A 20,989-nucleotide genomic window follows, 5' to 3' on the forward strand; every position below is an offset into this window, starting at 1 on the left:
GGGTAGCTCATACAGCTACCAGGTTTACATCTCTGAGAAGTTAATTCCTGGAGGATGCTACTGACACTACCTCAACCCTGGAGGATGTATGTACACTGGATGGTGGTGAGGGTCATGCAGGGTATAGCAATGTGCAATTCATGAGGTAATCCACCTGGCAATGTTAGCCTTAGCAGCAGCTAACAACCTTGGATCTGTGTAGATACAAGCACAAGACACTTAATGCCCAGACGCAGTAATGCTCCCACAGCGAAGCACGCATAACGATGAGGAAGAAATGTTAGGTGCATAATCGGGCCCAGACCGAATTTCAGCAGTACTCTGGCAAAGGTCGCGTGAGCCCTCAGAGTCACTGTTCTCATGAAGTACAGAGAGCGACTGTAAGGTGCAAAGGGATTCCAGCTCACTTATGTACCTGCCAAAGTTATATTTACAAGAAATTCATTCATGTAAGTCACAAGAAAGCAGAGGGACAAAATGTTTACTCATCAACCTTGCCTAGACCACATTCAAGTACCAGGAAGTCTATCATGTGATCATAGGAAAAGAAAGCACTAGCCACTTCAGATGTATTTTTGCAGCCTTACTGGCCTTGGAGGACGACTTCTGAGAGCTGTTTCGACTCATGAGAGCTGCTTCCTGTGAGCATGCCTGCACTGTCCATGCACGGCTCAAATCTCTGTAGAGTATATTCACTCATTTGGGCAAGTGGAGATGCCTTCTTAAGCTTTCCAGTCTCTTGTACATTTCTGCAATGTGGGAGACCAGCAGGAACTTCCCTTGTTGTAAGGCCAGCATTTCAGTGAGACATACTTACGCTTAAGGAGGTTTGCCTCCTGGAAAGCTCACAACCAGTACTAGCCAATGTAATGTAATCTGTTACGGCGATACGTTTTTTTGCTGTAATCATGGTACAGGAAAGGGGAGGGGTAGAAGTAATATTTCAGCAACCTTTCGATTGCAAATTCATTAAAACATAGGAAGCATTGTGTCCAGAAGTGCCAATTTGCAATTTCAGAATATCTTTGGTTTCTTCCTCAAAGTTGATGCGGCATTGCACCCTGTGGTTGTTCATCCAGATGTCATAAACAATCTAACTAAAATTATGGCTCAAGTCACATTATGTTAACAAGTGGTTGTGGATTTCAGTCTCCACATATACGACCCTGTAGATGCCATAGCCTGTGAATTTATCCAAATGGTGAACTTAATAACGATCACCAAGCTAATTCATGAGGAAAAGGGTACATTTAAGCACATAATAGATCTGGGTCTCGCATCACGTCTAGTCATGAGTGCTACTGTTATGTCCCTGGGACGGACAAATAGTTTTCGATCCATTCTCCAGGTTTCTCTCTTGTTTGGGCAAAATAGTCAAAAGACAAATCCGCCTTCTCATTTAATTCTGGAGCAAGCTTTTTGGTTATGAGATATTGCATTAATTGCACACCTAATTATCTATATTGTTTAGCAATGCTGCAGATGATGCATTTAAAGATGAACTGAGTAGAGCACTTCCATGTTCCTTTGCAGCCACAAGAAAAAAACAGATTCATGCTGTCAATAGATGGTTTGTTGAATCCTAGGCATTGAAAGGCACCTTCAAGGAGGAGAATGAGTATCTAAACGAGAGACATCCCGTATTCATCCAAAAATAAAAAAAAAGATTCTACAATGATAGTGATGAGATGAGGGCCATTGTGGGTGAAGATGCAGTGGTAGTGGTCCAGTAGAACATTCCTCATCAATTTGACACTGCATACCATTTTGGCCCAGACGCTGAACTATTTTCAACACGTAACTTTGAACATTTGTCAAGACAGTAAAGATTGCAGCATTACAAGACAAGACCATGTTACACATGATTATGTGCAAGGCATTCAGAGTTTACAATAAGAAATATCGGAATTGGTAACCTAGGAAGTATATCTTATTAAGGCCTGTTAATGACCTTTTGTAGAGGCACAACTGGATAGCAGTTTAGCATTAGAGAGTTGGATCCACAGAGATACAGCTAAGGTACATCTATTGCTGCTGGACTGTCATGGCAGGTTACCAAGATACCCCTGATTGCTATTAGATACCCACTTCATTCTGCAGACATTGGTGCACAGCGAAAGTATGATACAGAGTCTGGCGAGTCTGTTTTCTCTCTTCCCCATTCCCCTTTCCCTGTTTCTTCTACTGGCATTCATACTCTTTTTGTATTTGATAATTGGTCGAGGCTTTGAGAAACAGAAGAGTGAATCACTCCTGCTTGATATGGACTACAAGGTTAGTGCTTTCTGGCTGCCTACCTCACGTTATCATCTGTCCTGAGACAAGGATTTTGACGCTCCTCTGACTAAGGCATTATACATTATACTGTAACTCACAGCAGGGAGTCAGTTCCCTGAAGTCTGAAAATAAGGGTCTACATTCAGAATGAATAAGAGTGAAATGAGAGATAGGCATTATGTTTGAATCAGGAAAGAAATATGCTACTCAATTGCCTTTGCATACCGATTCAACAAATGTTTAAGTTCAGGAGCCTCAGGTATCTTTAGGGGAACTATATGGACATCAAGTCTCCTGAATCCCTTTAAATTCCTGAGCAAATAATTCATGTGGAAGTTAAGAGAGTGTATGGGTCCATTCTGTCCTCAGGCAAAGTGCAGTTTCATAAACACATGACGTTCTTTGTCTGTTTCGGAATCCATCTTGGAAAAAACACAAGGAATGCCAATTGAACACTAATAGTGAGATATGTATTCTGTTAAAAGACCATTTGTAAATTCTGCATGTTTTTGTGTTGGAGTAAAGAAGCAGTTGCCTGAATAAAATTTGTGCAATTTTGAGACATAAAAACTCATTTTGGTGTAAATTTGCACAAAGCATGTTTGGCCCTAAGAATAAATGTTACTGAACAGACACCAGGTTTCTTAAGAATTAATATGTTCAAACTTGAATCATTTTCAGAGTTGACTAAATGCATGGAAGAGCTACGAATGACCAAAGATATGTAACAGGAAGTGTAGTAAGGAAAATGCTACTTGCTCTGGAAAATTTGTTTGTAGTTTGTTGTGCTATAGATTCACACACTTAGCATCCCCCTGTCATCTAATGTTAGGTTCGGACTTTGGCAAATTGTTTTTGTTCGAAGAAGTCTCCTGAGTCACAAGATAGTGTAACTCCTCTTGGAGTGCACTGTGCATGGCACAGGCTCCATATTAAATATTTTTCGGCACAGTGGGTGAGAGCATGCAACGAGGGTAAATGGCTGTAAGGTGCTTCACGCAATGGGCTGTGAATTACAGAAAGCACAAAATCTGCAAAAAACACAGGCTTTCGTGAGAGGAAGGTCAAAGCATATGAATCTAAAGTACAACATGCTACAAACAGATGCTTACAGGGTAACTATTTCGATTTATAGCATATGTGGCTGTAGATATACATGATTAGCATAGACGGTATAGCAGTCGCCTCCAGAAGCGGTAGCTACATTGTGGATGATGCAGATGTCTGAAACAAAGTCCTTAACACTGTCTGACCCACCATAACATTTTGTAGGCTAAGATGTCCACACAGTAGTGCTTGCTAAAGGTGTGTGGTCGCCATACAAATAACCTCTTGTGGGATGTTTTCCTATGAATGCTATGGTAGCTCTTTTCTTGTGGGTGGAGTGAAACCTGGATGGAGCAGGTAGAATCCTCTTTGTTTAATGATGACTGTCTTAATACATTCAACTAGCCACAAAGCTATGCCTGCCTTGGAGAGGGGATTGTAGGGAGGTAGGATCCTTCTAGCATGGTTAACCCCACTTTTTGCTGGTGTCAGTATGTTTTTTTGACTAGTCTGACTGGGATCCTGCTAATCAGGACCCCAGTCACTGTGGTTCCTCCCTAAATTTGACATGGTAAGTACTTCTGTGCCTCCACAATTGGCTACTGGTGTACCAGGGCATACGTACTCCAGGGGTCTCCCATGGGCTGCAGCATGTATGGTGCCACCCTTGAGGGACCACTCATACTGTGACTACAGGCCTGCCATTGCAGCCTGTGTAAGCTGGTGCTAGCACCACTTACAACAGATATAGGTTTTCTCATATCTGTGGTCACTACACTTAAAACCTATAAGTCAGCCCTGAAGGCAGGCCTTTCAATCCTGAAAGCAGGGTGCTGGGTTATAAGTCTGTGGGTGTCTATGCAGGAGCAGGACACCCCTACAAACCCCAGAGTCGATTCTCCAGGCTTTGTAAGTGCAGTCAGCCATTCTGATACATCTAGTGGCCATCCTTCTTTACACGGATGATTGTGCCGAACCTGGGCATGTGTGGTATCTAACATGTTGGAATCCTACCCCAACACTGTTACCGGAGTTGGAGTTATGATTCCATGCACTGGGGGCTCATCCAGGAAGCCCCCAGTACTCCCGGTAACAGCCTTCTAGGGTCTGCTAACAAGCTAGTGCTGCTGCCAACCATAGACACGATTCTGCTCTCCTGCTGCTGAGCTGAGCTTGAGCAGGGGAAGGTAGAACAATAGGTTTCCTGTCACAGGGAGGTGTGACCACCTACCAGATAGGACTTTGTGTATTGGGGTGGGGGCGCTTTCCAGCGCCAACAGACTACTTCAAAGGGCACCTTTTGGTGTCCTCCTTGCATACTCTAGTTTGAGCCAGTTCAGGGAGCCCTTGGCTCTGGTGCGAAACTATCCTCCCCTCTGTCCAACCCTCCTCTGGGAGGAACACCCCCCCTCCCTTGAGTCGTCCTAACCCCTTTCTTAGGGTATGAAAGGGCTTACCTGTGGGTAGGTCCTCAGATTCGTAGTGGGACAATGCCTGAAACCACGTCACTCTTCGACCGTCTGGACACTTGGACTTTGCCTGGAACTGAGACTGCATTTGGAAAGACTCCTGCTGCTCCTGGTCTCGCTGTTCTGCAAGTCTTCTTCGTTGTCTGGGTCTGTGCTTCTTTCAAGATCTTCAACAGACCTGTGGGCAGTAAGGACACCGGAAGTAATCACTCTTGGAGTGAAGGAGTCACTTCCCTGCATTTGCAGGGACCACAATGAAGCTGACTGGTCTGCTGCTCCTGACGTCCCACGGACTTTGAAAGGCTCAGCAACACAGATGGTGGTTCTGCAACTCCCTCAAAGCCTAACCTGTCCTCTCTGCAATTTTGAGGCCAGTATCCCTCGTGGGAACCGCTAGGACCAAACCCCTGTGCACCGAGTCGAGCTGCTGTTGCCAACACTTGTTGGCTCTGCACTCCAGAGATCTTTGGGCTACAAGAAGCTCCTGCCTCCAGCATCTCTTCCTGCCAAGATCTTCGTCCTCACGGCATGCTCTGCACCGTGGGCCTTTATCTTTTATAAGCTGCTCGAGGTCCTTTTGCTAATCCTGTGCTTTGGCCCTGTGAGTCCTCTAAAGGGTCTTCTCTTGCTTCAGTGGGCTCCCCTGCTTGCTCAGGCCTGCTCTGACTCTTCTGCACTTGAGGAGTTCCTTGGACCTTGCTGGTCCCAACGTTGCTCCTTCATCATTTACAACGTCTGTTGCTGTTGCCAAGGCTTGTTGGTGCTCTCACCAGACACCGACCCCCTTGTTCTCAACTTTTGACGTGGGACTCCCGGTATCCTCAGCATCACCTGGTCCTCACAGCTGCAGAGACAAGGTCACCGTCATCATTCCTGCATCTTCCTTCATCGCAGAGCATTGCTCTTTCGTGCCTCCTGGTCACCTCCGAGTGGCATAGACTCTGTCCTCTCTACTTGCAGGTTCTTCCCTTCATAAATCCACCCTTGTATGCCACAGGATTCTTGCACAGTTTTCGCCAGCCGCATCTTTACTGAAGTCCTCCATTGTGGTCTATGGCGGTTTCCGGCATCACTTCACACCTATGCACCTGGCTTCCCTGGTGTAAGCATCCTGGTTCCTGGGGTATCAACGGTGGGGTGGCTCTCCGACCTTCTGTCTTAAACTGGGTTTCTTCAGCGTCGTCTTCTTCAAAACGGCAACCGTGATTTTACCGTTGACTTGTATTGAGTATGCAGCTATGCTCCCACTCTGCACACAGACTCCGTGGGGTTCTTTGGTACTTAACTTGGGTGGTCTTTATGTCCAAGCTCTTCTGAGTCTCCTGGTCCAAGTCCCGAATTCTCATCTCACTTGCTTAGTACATGGTTTAGTCTTCCCCTGGAGAACCATTGTGTATTATGCTTACTTACCTCTTGCAATTGAAGTATTATTGTGTATTTGTGTTGATATCTCCGGGTAGGAGATATACCAGTGAGTTAGTGAGCGTTGTCTAATAAACAGACATTTTTATAACTACACTGTGTGGTTCTTTTTCGTTTAACCTACATTACATTATTAGATCTGGTAAAAACAAGCTGCTTAGCACTCCTTCTGGCCTAAGACTGAAGGCTTCTCTCTACAGCTACCACTTAGAGAGCTTTCTAAAGTTGTCAGACCACTAAAACCACCATAAGGGTTGTTTGAATTAGTGCAAGGTGCTTCACTTAAATAAGTGTGCACCATATACTAAGCCAGCCTCCTACGGGAATGTTCTCTCTGAGACTTTGCAAAGCAGACAGAGCGGGTCCAATATACAGAATGACTTAGTCCTGTCAATATAGTACATAACTTCTAACATGTGAAGTGCTCTCTTCGCAATGAAATCTGGGTGCAATAAGAAGCCTGGGAGAACTATGGTTTGGTTATGGTAGAATGGTGAGATCCTTAGGGGGAAAATAGGATTGGTTTCAAGAACAACCTTGTCCTTGTGGACGTGGATGAGCTAATTACTCTACCCAAAGTAATGGTCATCAGGAATTCTACCTTCAGGAGAGGAACTGAAGGAGGCATTAATGTATAGGTTAAAATGGTGGCCCCTCCATTTGCCTGGTGAGGACTATGTTAAGATTACAAACGGTAGCAGGTGGCACTAGGCAGATCACCCTCTTGAGACTCTCCATGACAGCCTTAATAAATGAAATTCTGAAGAGGGACGAGTGTTCCCTGAGGGGCATGTATTCTGTGACAGTAGCATAGTATGGGCAAATGGAGGTGCAGATAAGGCCATTTTTCTACAAGCGCAGTAGGTAGGCCATAATATCCTGAACAGTATGCTTTAGCGGGTCCCAGTTATGAGAATGCAGTGGTGGAGGAACATTTTCTATTTTGCAGCGTAGCAAAACTGCATTGTAGGTCAGCCTTTCTTTAAGATGGACATACTTTCCTGAGGGAGGCTGAGGTACCCAAAATCTAGGATCGCAGCTGCCAATCGCTAGGTTGAGCAGTCTGGGATTCGGACGCCTCACTCGAACTTGCTTCTAGGTGAGAAGGTCCAGCCTTAGCGGGAAACTCTCATGAGGGCTGATGGATATCTCCAGGAGGGTGGAGTACCAGGGCTGTTGACCAGGTGTGTGCTACCAGAATGAGCGTTAGGGCAAATATGCCTGACCAATTCATTTATAGTTCACTATCTGTTTGCACTTTCTGGGAAGGCGAACAGGTCTATCTGTGAGGTATCCCAAAGTTTGAAGTATTTATAAAGGATCAGGGAGTAAGGTTACCACTTGTGGACTTATTCAAGTCCACAAAGTAGCTGTCCACCCCCAGGAGATGCTCCACCATGAGGTGAATGTTGTGGCGGAGTGCCAAATGCCAAATTTCCTGAGCTAAGTGAAAAATGAGGCGAGGGTGTGCCACCCTGCTTCTGTAGGCAGCCCATGGGGGTCATATTATCTGTCTTGATGAGGATCACTTTGCCCTCATGACTAGCAAGAAGGCTTTAAGTACTAAGTGGATGGCTCGGAGTTCCAAGTAGTTGATGTGGGACCCCCATCGTTGAGAGGGCCACATTACCTAGGCTGTCATGTTAATGAGATGCACACTCAAGCCTGTGAGATAAGAGTGTGCGGTAATGGTCACTTGCAGTCTGAAAAGGCCTAGCATGCAGCAAGTTGTGTTTATTTCACTACTGCAGAGCGGTGCGCTTTGGCCTGTACTAACTAGATTTTCCCAGTGACCGTCCGCTTGAGACCATTGAGCCGTAAGGCATTCTTAGAAGGGGTGAATGTGAAGCCTTGTGTGAGGAGCAATGGCAATTCATAGGGCCATCATTCCTAGAAGGCAGATGACAGTCCGCAATCTGAGCTGAAGATTGGGCTGAAAAAGAAGAAGCAAGTTTTGAAAGGCTGTGACTTTCTGAAGAGTGGGGTAAGTTAGCCTCGTGACTGTGTCCAATGCAGACCAAAGGAAGGGGTGTATCTGAAGAGGTTGCAAGAGTAACTTAGTAGCATTTATAGTAAAGTTCAGGTTGGGGAGCAGGGATAACGCTGTTTGAGTGTATGCTAGGCAATGTAGGATGCTGCTGCACTTCCTCAAAAAATTATCAAGAAAAGTGGAAGACGTGAAGGCTGACCCTTCATAGATGAGCAGCCACTGTTGGAGAGATTCTGTTTGGAAACAGAGCTATGCCTGGGATCACCGGACGTCAAAATATAGGGACTGAGTCACCATACCCCATCAATACCTATGGGCCCAAATCAGACTAGCTCTTGGGGCCAGATGTACGATGCTTGCATTTAGCAAGTCGAAAATTGCGACTCGCAATTTGCGACTCACTAAATGCAATGTACAACAGTGTCTCAGATACTGTTTGCGATTCCCAATGGGGTCGAAATTGCATGCCTCATCAATATTCACGAGGCAAGCACAATTTGCGACCCCATCGGGAATGTCCAGCATTCACAGGGATGGTGGCCTGCTGGAGTCAGCAGACCACCATCTCTGTGACTGCTTTTTCAATAAAGAACTTCTTTTTTCTTTAAAGGAAAATGAGATGCATTTAAAAAAGAAAATTTAAGCTTTTCAGTTTAATTTTTTAAGGGCAAGCAGTGGTCCCAGGGACCACTGCCTGCTCTTAAAAAGTATTTACACACACACTCACAAAAGGGGAAGGGGTCCCCTGTGGACCCCTTCCCGTTAACGAGTGGTTTACCACGTACTTGAAGAAGGTGGTAAACTGCGAGTGTTTTGGACCGCAAATGCAGTCACAAAACAACAGTACATGGCATGGTGACTCGCTATTAGGAAGGGACGCCCCTTCCTAATAGCGAGAATCGCAAATGCTATTTTGCGAGTCAGTGACTCGCAAATTAGCATTTGTACATGCCTGGAACCTTTTTTGCAGTCGCAAAAGGGGCGATCTCCCGCTTGCGGACTCAAAAAAGGGTTGTACATCTGGCCCATAGTGCCTTACCTGCCTCTAACCTTCCCAGAGTAACATGTAACCAGAACAAAACTCTCTAGTCCCCAGGGGAACCGTGGAAACAGATAGCCAACTTTTGTTTTCTCACTCATGCATTTCCATAATAATCAATAGAAAGACACAAGGAAAGTTTACAACATTCAGTGAAACTATCGTACTCTATTATGAAGCAATTGTGCTACAATTAGAAAACATATGCACCTGAGCAAAGTAATCCGCATTAGGAGAAAACTACATACAACTAAAAGACCTACCATGGCGAATTATATTTATGCCTAAGCCTACCCTCAATACATGAGCACAGTGATACATCAGTCACTCATACCTGCCATTTGTAGTTAGGTGGTCTGCATCTCAGGTTGTGCAAAGTTAGCGCACCTGTACTGGGACCTTTCCCGTATGCAAGAATCCTCCTCTCTATTTTCAAAAAGCAAGCCTCGGTGTATATGATAAGAGGCGCCTCACTTGAAAACAGCAGCTGCTCCTCAGTGTCTAAATGTCAAGCTATGTTGCTAATCGATCACAGAAAAAACAGGGCATGGTGTTGTTCGACCTTGTACGAAAGGTTCAGAGCCCCAGAAAGCAGAACTGAATAATAACAAGCATTGGCATAGCCAAGAGGTCTCGCCTTTGGGATCTTACAAGAGAGCAATCGCATTTGACATACCGTGACGATTGTGTGAGACAGCCTGTGGATTTCGGGTGAGTCAAACCTAGCGTATCAGAAAACGGATGTGGAGTGTAGATGAAAGTACAAAGACCAAGCGCTATATGCTGGAAAGTGAAAGAAACAGCCTGTTTAAGTGTGGCAGGAGGCTTGATTTTTATTTATTAAATAAACTGAATGTTAACGCACAGTCTTTTCAAAGCGGGGGCAATAAGGCGAGGGATGACAGGACTTCTCTGAGCCACCGAACCCTCCCTCGCTGCATCTGCTAGCAATAACCAACGACCCCAGCTGTGTGCCCACTGCAAATTTATTTTTTAAGAACGCATTTTACCACATATCCTTCACACACAAGTAACATTTTTATTCACGTTCCGCTGCCGTTTCTTAGAACTTCCGACTTCAGAGGATAATGGAACCAAGGCAGATGTAGACGAGGGAATGTGCCGAGGATCACACAGTTTTCTTTTTAAACTGGAATGCAAGCCTAGGTTTCTGGTTGTGTTGAAAGTCAACCTTCAGCAGCCTGGACAGTCGGCAGAGGAGTCAGGGAAGGACAGACACCAGGGGTTATGTTTTCATTCATGCCCTCTCATCCGCACCGGTTTGTATTGCGAGCAAAGTCAAGCAATGTATTTATCTGTAACATGGCTTCAAACAGGTGCGACCGGTCTGGTGCAGAGATGAATGTGCACACGGATCCGCATCATGGGTTTTGGAATACGTGACGGCGGGCGTGCTCTGCCAGGAGGGATGGTAGTAATATGGCATGGGTTCCGCACGGGGTAGCGGCCGGGGGTTGCATGGCGCTCTGCGGCTGTTAATGCCGGCTGCTGCCCTTCATGATTTCACCCAAAGCAAAGTGGCAGCATCATTCCCAGCAACATCGTAAAAAAACATCACATGGTTATTTTAAGATGTTGCTAGGAGCAATGCCGCTGACACTTTGCTTTGTGTGAAATCATGGACAGGAGACAGGCGTGTGGCCGCCATCATTTTATAAAACGGGGAGGGGATATTCAAGGCACGGTCATCGAGGAGGGAGGGCGGGATATTGAAGGCACGGACAACGGGGAGGGAGTGCAGGGGGATACTGAAGGCACGGTCAACAGGGAGAGAGAGCAGTGGGGATATTGAACGCACGGACAATGAGGAGGGAGGGTGGGATACTGAAGGCACGGACAACGGGGAGGGGGGTGGGGGTTAGACAGCACGGACAAAGGGATGGAGGGTGGGCGGTGGGAAGAAGGCACCAAAGCACGTCTGCTCGCTCCCGCAGGCAAAACGCCGTGGGAGTGACCCACAAGGACGAGGAATGCATCTGCCACCCTGTGCGCCGCAGCACGCTCGCGCAGGCAAACTGCCGTGGGAGTGAACATTACAAAGGAGGTGGGCCATGCACCCGCCTATAACTATTTGCGTGCTTTCATTATTAATAAACACATGCAAAAGCCAATCGACTGTGTGGGGGGAGTCAGACCCACACAAAGTAGTTTAAAGTACTTACAAGAAGCCTTGCAGAGCAGCGCTGCGCTAGGCTAGACCTAAAAACTTGCAGCATATTTCTAAAATATTGTTGCACAAAAACAAACGTGCTGTGGGTAACGCGCACAAAGCAAAGTGGCCTACAACGCGCAGTTAGACTAAAATAAGGGAGAACTAAGTGGGCCCTAATAGAGCCACTGTAATTCACTTCATAAACACCTTTGAAGCAATGGTGATCCTAAAGAACAAGTTACTTACCTTTGGTAACGCTTTTTCTGGTGGATACAGTATCTGCCTGTGGATTCCTCACCTTGTGAATATCCCCTGCGCCAGCATTCCACGGAACTTTTCTTCCCCAGCATTCCACGTCGACGTGGGCGACGTCATAATACACCGGCTCCGCTCGCGACTCCGATCAACGTCACCGGAGCCATAAGAAGCCCACGTCGGCGTGATGACGTCAGTTCCACCCATTTTTTCCCCGTGCCTTCGAGGCGAACAGGTGGACTAACGACAGACTCAAAGTATACACAGTATTCAATACACCAACACATATGCATAGCATACAAAGGAAAAGCAACAAGGAAAATAAACAAGCATTTCCTACAACTGCACAACAAAGCATAAAAGCATATCAACAAGACCTATTCCATGGTATACAAAGGTGGACAACGGGGAGGCGGGTGGGTCAGTGAGGAATCCACAGGCAGATACTGTATCCACCAGAAAAAGCGTTACCGAAGGTAAGTAACTTGTTCTTCTGATGGATACATCTGCCAGTGGATTCCTCACCTTGTGAATAGATTCCACAGCAGTCCCCACTCCCGGAGGAGGGTGTCCACCTTCCTATACCAGAAAGTCCTGTAACACAGAGCGCGCGAAGTGGCCCTCCCTCCTCATCTCAGAGTCCAAGCAATAATGCTTTGCGAAAGTATGGAGGGAGGCCCAAGTCGCGGCTTTACAAATATCTGCCACAGGAACACCCCGGGCCAAAGCAGATGTAGAGGCTTTAGCTCTAGTTGAATGCGCTCTAATGCCATCAGGAGGAGTCTTACCAGCCAGGGCGTAGCAGATCTTGATGGTCAGAATTATCCATCTTGACAGCGTGCGCTTGTGCACCGCCTTCCCCTTAGAACGACCAATGTAGCCAATAAAGAGCTGGTCATCAAGGCGAAAGTCCTTGGTTCTATCCAGATAAAAACTAACAGCCCTCTTCGGGTCCAAACGATGGAGTCTTTCCTCCTCTTTGGAAGGGTGAGGAGGAGGGTAGAAAACAGGGAGAGTAATGGACTGCCCCAAATGAAACGGAGTGACAACCTTTGGCAGGAAAGCAGCCCTGGTCCTGAGAACCATCCTTTCAGCATGCAGAGTAAGGAACGGAGGTTTGGAACTAAGAGCTTGAAGCTCACTTACCCTCCTTGCCGAGGTTATGGCCACAAGAAAAACCACCTTAAATGATAACAGCCTCAAAGGACAAGAATGAAGAGGCTCAAAAGGGGACCCCATTAGAAAGGTTAAAACAAGATTAAGGTCCCACTGAGGCATTACAAATGGGGCGGGAGGAAACATGTTTGTAAGGCCCTTGATGAACCTCAGAACAACCGGGGGCTTGAAAAGTGAAGGTTGATCTGGAAGGCACAGAAAAGCCGATAAGGCCGAAAGATAGCCCTTGACCGTGGCCACAGCACAGCCCTGCTGAGCCAAGGAAAGAGCAAACTGGAGAACATCAGAAAGATGGGCTTTTAAAGGGTCAACGGACCTCTCTCCACACCAATTTACAAATTTAGACCACCTGTAGGAGTAAATGGACTTGGTGGAGTGTCACCTGGCCGATAAAATAACGTCCACCACATCAGGTGGGAGAGAGAAGGAACTCAGGTTGCCCCGTTCAATCTCCAGGCATGAAGGTGTAAGCTCTGGAGGTGGGGGTGTAGAACCTGCCCCTCCGACTGCGAGAGGAGATCTGCCCTCAGAGGGAGACGGAGCGGAGGGCACGAGGAGAGGTGGAGAAGATCTGTGTACCACACCCTTCTTGGCCAATCCGGGGCGACCAATATGACTTGGGCCCGGTCTTGGCGAATCTTCCTCAGAACCCGAGGAATCAAGGGTATGGGAGGAAACGCGTAAAGGAGCTGCGAGCCCCAACTCAACTGAAACACGTCCCCCAACGCCCCTGCAACGGATACTGGAGACTGCAGAATGACGGGCAGTGCGCGTTCTCGAAAGTGGCAAACAGATCCACCCGAGGAGTCCCCCACGTCCGAAAGACGTGACGAACCACCTCCGGATGGAGCCTCCACTCGTGGTCGGCGGAGAACCGCCGACTGAGACTGTCCGCACGCACGTTCAGCACCCCGGCCAGATGATTCGCCATCAGACAAATCTGATGGTCCTGAACCCAGGACCATAGACGTAAGGCCTCTCTGCATAAACCAAGAGACCCCACTCCTCCCTGCTTGTTGACATACCACATCGCGGTAGTGTTGTCCGTCAGGACTTGAACAGACCGACCGCGAAGGGAAGGGAGGAAGGCCTCGAGTGCCAAACGAATCGCCCGCAATTCCAGAAGGTTGATGTGAAGCAACCTTTCCTCTGGAGACCACAGACCCTTGATCTCCAGGTCCCCCAGATGCGCACCCCACCCTAAGGTGGATGCATCCGTTATCACTGTGGCCACCGATGGAGATAGATGGAAGGGCTTTCCCTGCGACAGATTGCCCTCTACACTCCACCAAGACAGATCCGCTGCAGCTTCTCTGGAGATCTTGACTGACTCCCTGAGATCCCCGTTGTGCTGATACCACTGCTTGCGGAGGCACCACTGGAGCGCCCTCATGTGCCAGCGTGCATGGTTGACCAACAGAATGCAGGAAGCGAACAGACCGAGCAGACGAAGGACCTTCAGAACTGGAACAACCGCTCCACTGTGGAATAAAGGGACCATCTCCTGAATGTCGAGAATCCTTTGAGGAGGAGGGAATGCTCGACACACAGTAGTGTCCAGTACTGCCCCTATAAACAGGTTGCGTTGAGAGGGCACCAGGTGAGATTTGGGCACATTGATTGAAAAACCCAAGTCGAACAACAGCTGAGTTGTCACCTGCAGATGACGCTGCACCATCTCTGGGGACTCTGCCTTCAGAAGCCAGTCGTCCAGGTAGGGAAAAACCGGAATCCCCGATCTCCTGAGATGAGCAGCCACCACTGCCATCACCTTCGTGAAGACTCGAGGTGCGGTAGTAAGACCAAACGGGAGGACCGCAAACTGGTAGTGTTGCGACCCAACCGTAAAACGGAGATACTTCCTGTGCGACTTCAGGATTGGGACATGGAAGTACGCGTCCTGCAAGTCGAGCGACACCAACCAGTCTCCTTGCTGCAACGCTTGAAGAACCTGCGCAAGGGTCAGCATCTTGAATTTCTCCTGCTTCAGGTAAAAATTCAAGATTCTGAGGTCCAGGATTGGACGCAATCTGCCGTCCTTTTTGGGAATCAGGAAATAACGGGAGTAGCATCCCTGACCCCTTTCCTGCTCTGGAACCACCTCTATCGCACCCTTTTGAAGCAAGGCTAGAACTTCTTTCTGCAAGAGAAGCAGATGGTCTTCCGAGCAGTAACCTTGGCAAGGAGGGTAAGGGGGAGGAAACTCCCGAAAGGGAAGGGCGTACCCAGTCTCCACGAGGTTCAAAACCCAAAGGTCTGTTGTAACCGATTTCCAACCCCGTAGAAAGTAGGACACCCGACCCCCCACAGGCCTTACATGATCCAGGATGGGGGATCTAGGGCCGCTTCCCTGAGGCCTCATTGGGAGCAGAGGAGGAGGAAGAAGAGGGGTTGCGTCCAGAACCTCTCCGACCCCTTTGCCTCCCTCTATAGGACTTATAGAGGGGATTCTGCTGCTGCTGCTGGGGCTGCAGGTAAGAGCGAAAAGACGATCGCCCAAAGCCCCATAATTTTCGAAAGGTCGAACCCTTTGCCGGTACTTGCAGGCCCAAAGATTTTGCAGTCAATCGGCTGTCCTTAAAACGCTGAAGGGCAGAGTCCGCTTTCTCCCCAAACAGCTTCTGACCATCAAATGGAAGATCGACCAGCGTAGCTTGAACATCTGCTGAGAAACCAGAGTTACGGAGCCAAGCCTGCCTTCTCACAGCAACAGAAGACCCCATGATCCTTGCCACGGAGTCCGCAGTATCCAACCCTGACTGGATAACTTGCCTGGCAGCCGCCTGAGTGTCCACTACAACCTCCATGAAGGATGACTTATCCCCTTCAGGCAACTTAGGAGCCAAGGACTTAATGGAATCCATTAGAGCATGCACGTAACGCCCCAGCAGGCCCGTAGCATTAGTCGATTTTAACGCCATGCTTCCTGTCGAAAAGGTCTTTTTGGCAGCCTGATCAGCCTTTTTAGACTCCCTGTCAGCTGGAGACTGAGGAAAGGCACCGGAAGCATGCTTGGAGCATGAAGCCTGCACAACCAAACTGTCAGGGGACGGATGAGTGGATAAAAAGTCAGGATCCCCTGGTGCAACCTTGTACCTTCTTGCCACCTGCCTACACACTGCAGGAGAAGAAAGGGGCTTCTTCCATACCTCTAATACCGGCTCCAATATGGCCTCATTGAAAGGCAACAAGGGCTCCGATGTCGAAGTCGGAGAATGTAACACTTCTGTGAGCAGGTTGGATTTGTACTCTACAGAAGGCAGCTGTAAATCCAGAAGCTCCGCTGCTTTCTTTATCACTACGTGATAGGGAGCCAACTCATGAGGTGGAGAAGACCTGGCAGATGTATGTTCCCACTCTGGGGTCGTATCCAGCCCACTGGCTTCCTCAATGCCCTCGAATTCGTCCGAAGAAGAATCAACCTCACCTTCTTCCACCTCTCGATATCTTCTTTCCTCCAACACCCTCTGGGCTTCCCTCCTCGACCGGATTCGGGGAACCGACGTCGGCGACGTCGTACGCGGCGTCGGAGGAACCAGAGGAACCGGCGTCGACGGCGCCAGACACGGCGCAGATGGAGTCAGCCTCGACGTCGATGGAGTCGGCTTCGGCGTCGATGGAGTCGGCTTCGGCGTCGAAGGAGCCAGTCTCGGCGTCGAAGGAGGCTCCGAAGCCTGTCGAACCTTCCGAGGTCGAATCGGATCCCCAGACGGCGCCGGAAACTGCCAAGAAGGCGCCATCGGCATAAAGGGGGTCTGAGCATACTGCTGTGGCACCCCCATTGTAAAGGCCATCGGACCCACGGGACCAGCTGGTGCTCCGGATGGGTAGGCCGCCCTATTAAAAATGCCATACATAGCATTCAAGAAATTAGCCGAATCCGTACCTGGGGCCGGGAACTGAGGCAAAGGAACCTCTTGTGGGGCCTCCGGCACCGGCTCCGCAATATCCTCCACTGGAGCCTCCGAATCTTCAGGTACTGGAACCGACTCTTCCTGCTCCTCATGCATAGAAGCATCCGACTCCACACGAAGCGGAGTGGACGTCTTAGACGGAGCCGAAGACCTCGTCGGAGACTGATTCGGAGTCTGCTTCCTCGAAGGAGACCTTGAAGGTGAAGGAGAAGGAGACAAACCTTTGCTCCGACGTCGATGAGACGAAGCCGACCTAGACTTCGATTTCTTGGACTTCGAGGATCGACGTCTAGAATGTTTACTTTTTTTATGGTGTTTCTTCGACCTCGACGACCTCGACGTCGATGACTCTCTCTTCGATCTCTCCTTCTTCCTCCCTCTTTTTTCCTTACCAATCTTCTTCATGAAGAGCTTGGTCTTCCTCTCCTTGAGTGCCTTCGGGTTCATGCTTTTACAGCATCCGCACTCCTCCATATCATGTTCCGAGGAGAGGCACCATAAACAATTCTGGTGAGGATCCGTAATCGACATCAGGCCTCCACACTCCCTACAGGGCTTAAAGCCCGAATTCCTAGTCGAAGACATAGTCGAATAAACAGAGATACACGACCAAACTACAAAGTAGCACTGGAGAAAAACCGTTGCGCGTCGAAGTCGCGGAGAAAAAGGGAACGGACGTCATCACGCCGACGTGGGCTTCTTATGGCTCCGGTGACGTCGATCGGAGTCGCGAGCGGAGCCGGTGTATTATGACGTCGCCCACGTCGACGTGGAATGCTGGGGAAGAAAAGTTCCGTGGAATGCTGGCGCAGGGGATATTCACAAGGTGAGGAATCCACTGGCAGATGTATCCATCAGAAAGGAAGTACTTCGAACTGGCAGTGTTGTCTACTGATAAAGCACACTTACAGTCAATGAGCAGAATAGATGGTGAGGAAATTGGTGTCCTTCAGAACGAGCGCCATCATAAAATCGTCCTGTTGAAGGAGGTGGAAGACAAAAAAAATAATATATGTATTTTCAGAAGATGTGGTGAAAGAGTACTCAGGGTAGTCCTTCTTGGGGATGAGAAAGTACAGCGTTGATGCCACTCCCTGGGGTGGGGGTTACACTCTCTCTATAGAACCCTTTTGAAAGAGCACTTGCGCTTCTTCCTGAAAGAAGGAAAGGTGTTCTTGGCTAAGAGTGTGTGTACAGGATGGGATGTTGCGAGGGATTATGTATAGTTCAGGCAATAGCCATTTTGGGCTACGGCTAGGAACCACTTTTCTGACTTGAATTCCTCACATCAAGAGAGGAAGTTGCATACCCATCCCCTGATAAGTGACATGTGATTGGAGGCGGTGGGAGGTAGGGCAAGAGACTGTCAGAGGCATCTTTAGCACTACCCCCGTTACCCAAGGCAAAGCCTATAATGTACCCCCCCTCCAAGCTTGCTGGTGGTAAGTCTACTGCTTCATCTGGTACAAGTGGGATTGCTCGAGGAATGTGGCTGAAGTGCTTCCTAGACATTTTTCTCTCCATATCTTTTTTTGATTTTCGTCAGCATATCGTCTACCTGGGTCCCAAAAAGATGCTCCCCGTCAAACAGAAAGATGAGGAGATTCTGCTGGACCTCGGGTTTGACCCTAGAGATACGGAGTCAAGCGTAATGTTCCAGTATAACGCTGGTATTGCTGCCCTTGCGTCCATCTTTTTGCTCTCCTTGGAGCATCGCAGGTGGCCTGTGTGTAGGTGTGAACCACCAGGGACTCAGCTGGAGCCTGTCCCTTAATATATGTTGGGTCACTAGGAGAGGGTTTAAATTTCTTTTCAACCCTTGAAGTGGCTAGCCTTGGCAGGCTCCTTCACGTTGTTATGAGAAGATGTCATTCAGCATGGGGAGGAATTGGAGAGCGTCTCAAGAAGAAAGTCATTCTCTCCTGGGTAACATGCATCTCAACATTGTGAAAGGCTGAAGCCCTCTGAATGACTTCATGATAGGCTGTGGGCCATCAAGGAGTGAGGTCAGGATCAGGTAATTTTTGCGGTGGGGTCATCCGGTGATCAACATTGGTCTTATCCCAGGGATAATCAGCTGGGCCTGGGGCTGACGTCTGGCCATAAGGGTCAAACGGGCCATAGGAGCTACCTGGCTCTGAATGGGAAAGAGGGGGCCCTTGGCTATGCCATCTACCCTATTGCGGCCAAATACAGTCATTGTATGGTTCTTGGGGATTTTAATATACACATGGACCAACTGGCTGACCCAGAGTCCGTAAAGCTGTGCGAATCACTTAGCATCCTCAATCTGACTCCCTATGTCCTGCTCCCTACTCATGAAAAGGGCCATAATCTGGACCAGATTTTTTCAACGACCAGGATTGAAATAGACACACCCCTTCCCATTATCTGGTCTGACCATTTCCTGCTCACCTTTAGGGTATGCAAGGAACCAGGAAGGCCTCAATCCTACTGCAAGCCGCGGGCAAGCAGCTTTAGGCTTTTGCCCAGTTTACACCGGAAGCTTCAGCCACTATACTTAGGCAGCTTCCCATTCCCTTTAATGGCATTTTAGAGAGCGATGTACGCTCACTTGAAGGCTGGCTCCAGGCGTCTTCTATGCGACTAGCCCCACCCAAAACTCGAGTAGCTAAATCCTGCAGAGCTTCAGCTCCATGGTTCACAGAGGCACTAAGGAAAAGCAAAAGCGCGTGTAAATGCCTGGAGAGACTATGGAGGAAGAACTTTGACCACGTGAATAAAATTACTTATAAATTGGCTCTGAAAGCCCATTATGCCAAAGTCCGTGAGGGAAAAAAATATTTCTTGGCTTCAAAAATTGAACAAGCTGGGAACAGCAGCAGGGAATTGTTCAAGATTGTAAAGGACTGTTCCTCCCCCAATGCAATCAATAGCCCCTTCACCCCTACTTATGAATGGATGAACCATATTGCGCAATATTTTTATAATAAAATTAAAACCATCCAGGATTTGTTCGGGGATTTGCCTCAAGCGAGCAATGGCAACATTGGTTTGCCCCCCCTGGTCTTTTCCAACTTCGATGAGACCCTCCTGGAGTTCCCCCCTATTCCACTGGCCACATCTCTTAAAATAATGAAAGTGTTGAAATCCGTCTCTCCCTCGGACTTTTGTCCTGCGAAAGTATTAGCATCTATCACCGAGGTGATCAATCCTGCTGCTAACCTGGCTTTTCCTTGTCTGAGGGATTGATCCCTGATAGTTGGAAACATGGAAAGATTCTTCCGCTCCTAAAAAAACACCCTCAGCAGATCCTTCTGAAGCCAGTAATTATAGACCAATATCGTTGTTGCCTTTCTTCTCCAAGGCTTTGGAGAAGTATGTGAATGTTGTTGTCACTGATTTTGTAGAAGCAAACCCTTGTACTTCATCCGAGCCAGTCAGGGTTTAGAGCTAACTTTAGTACAGAGACGGCCTTATTGGAAGTCTCAGATACTATTAAATGTACTCTTGACAGAGGAGGAAAAGCAGTATTGATACTACTGGACCTTTCGACGGCTTTCGATACCGTGCCCCATGATTTACTTCTGCACAGAATCCAGGACTGTGGCATTGGTGGCACGGTCCTTAGGTGGTTCTCCTCCTTTTTGGAAAGTCGCCACCGTTGGTCCCCTCCTTTTTCTGCCCTTATCCCCCAGATGAAAGTAGGAGTGCCACAGGGCTCTGTTTTGAGCCCAACTTTGTTTAACATATATATGGCTCGCCTTGCTGTCCTGGCAGAGGAATACGGGGCAAAAGTAATATCCTACGCTGATGACACGCAGCTTTTGTTCACTTGCGAGAAGGATAATACACTGAGAGGAAGTGAAATAAACACTTGCCTGGTAAAGGTGTTTGCCTGGTTTAGGCAAAATCAACTGCAATGTAACTCAAAAAAGTCTGAAATTTTTTTGGGGGGACATAGTCCATCTGATGAATGGCGCCAATGGTGGCCCCAGAATATGTCCCCCCAGCAAGCCCATTCACCACCGTAAAAAACCTAGGGATGAACCTGGACGCTGACATGTCCATGATGTCACAGGTGCAAACAGTGGCTGGCACATGCTTTGGGCTACTGAAAATGCTGAGGAACTTTCTACCTTTAGTCCCAGTCTCGCATAGGAAAACAGTGGTGCAAGCACTGATCACGTCAAGGTTGGACTAGGTCAACGTTCTGTACCTTGGCCTCCCCGATTACTTACTAGGCCGCCTGCAGGTGGTACAAAA

The 20,989-nt window shown here is 48.2% G+C and overlaps 1 protein-coding gene across 1 annotated transcript in view; it reads right to left on the minus strand.

Moving 5' to 3' along the window:
- CEP120 (centrosomal protein 120) overlaps positions 1–20,989 on the minus strand; it is a 417,274-nt gene that overhangs the window by 145,952 nt on the left and 250,333 nt on the right. The gene's annotated exons all lie outside the window — the stretch shown is intronic.

The sequence above is a fragment of the Triturus cristatus genome, chromosome 2_1, assembly GCF_964204655.1.
Source record: "Triturus cristatus chromosome 2_1, aTriCri1.1, whole genome shotgun sequence".
NCBI classification, from domain to species: domain Eukaryota; kingdom Metazoa; phylum Chordata; class Amphibia; order Caudata; family Salamandridae; genus Triturus; species Triturus cristatus.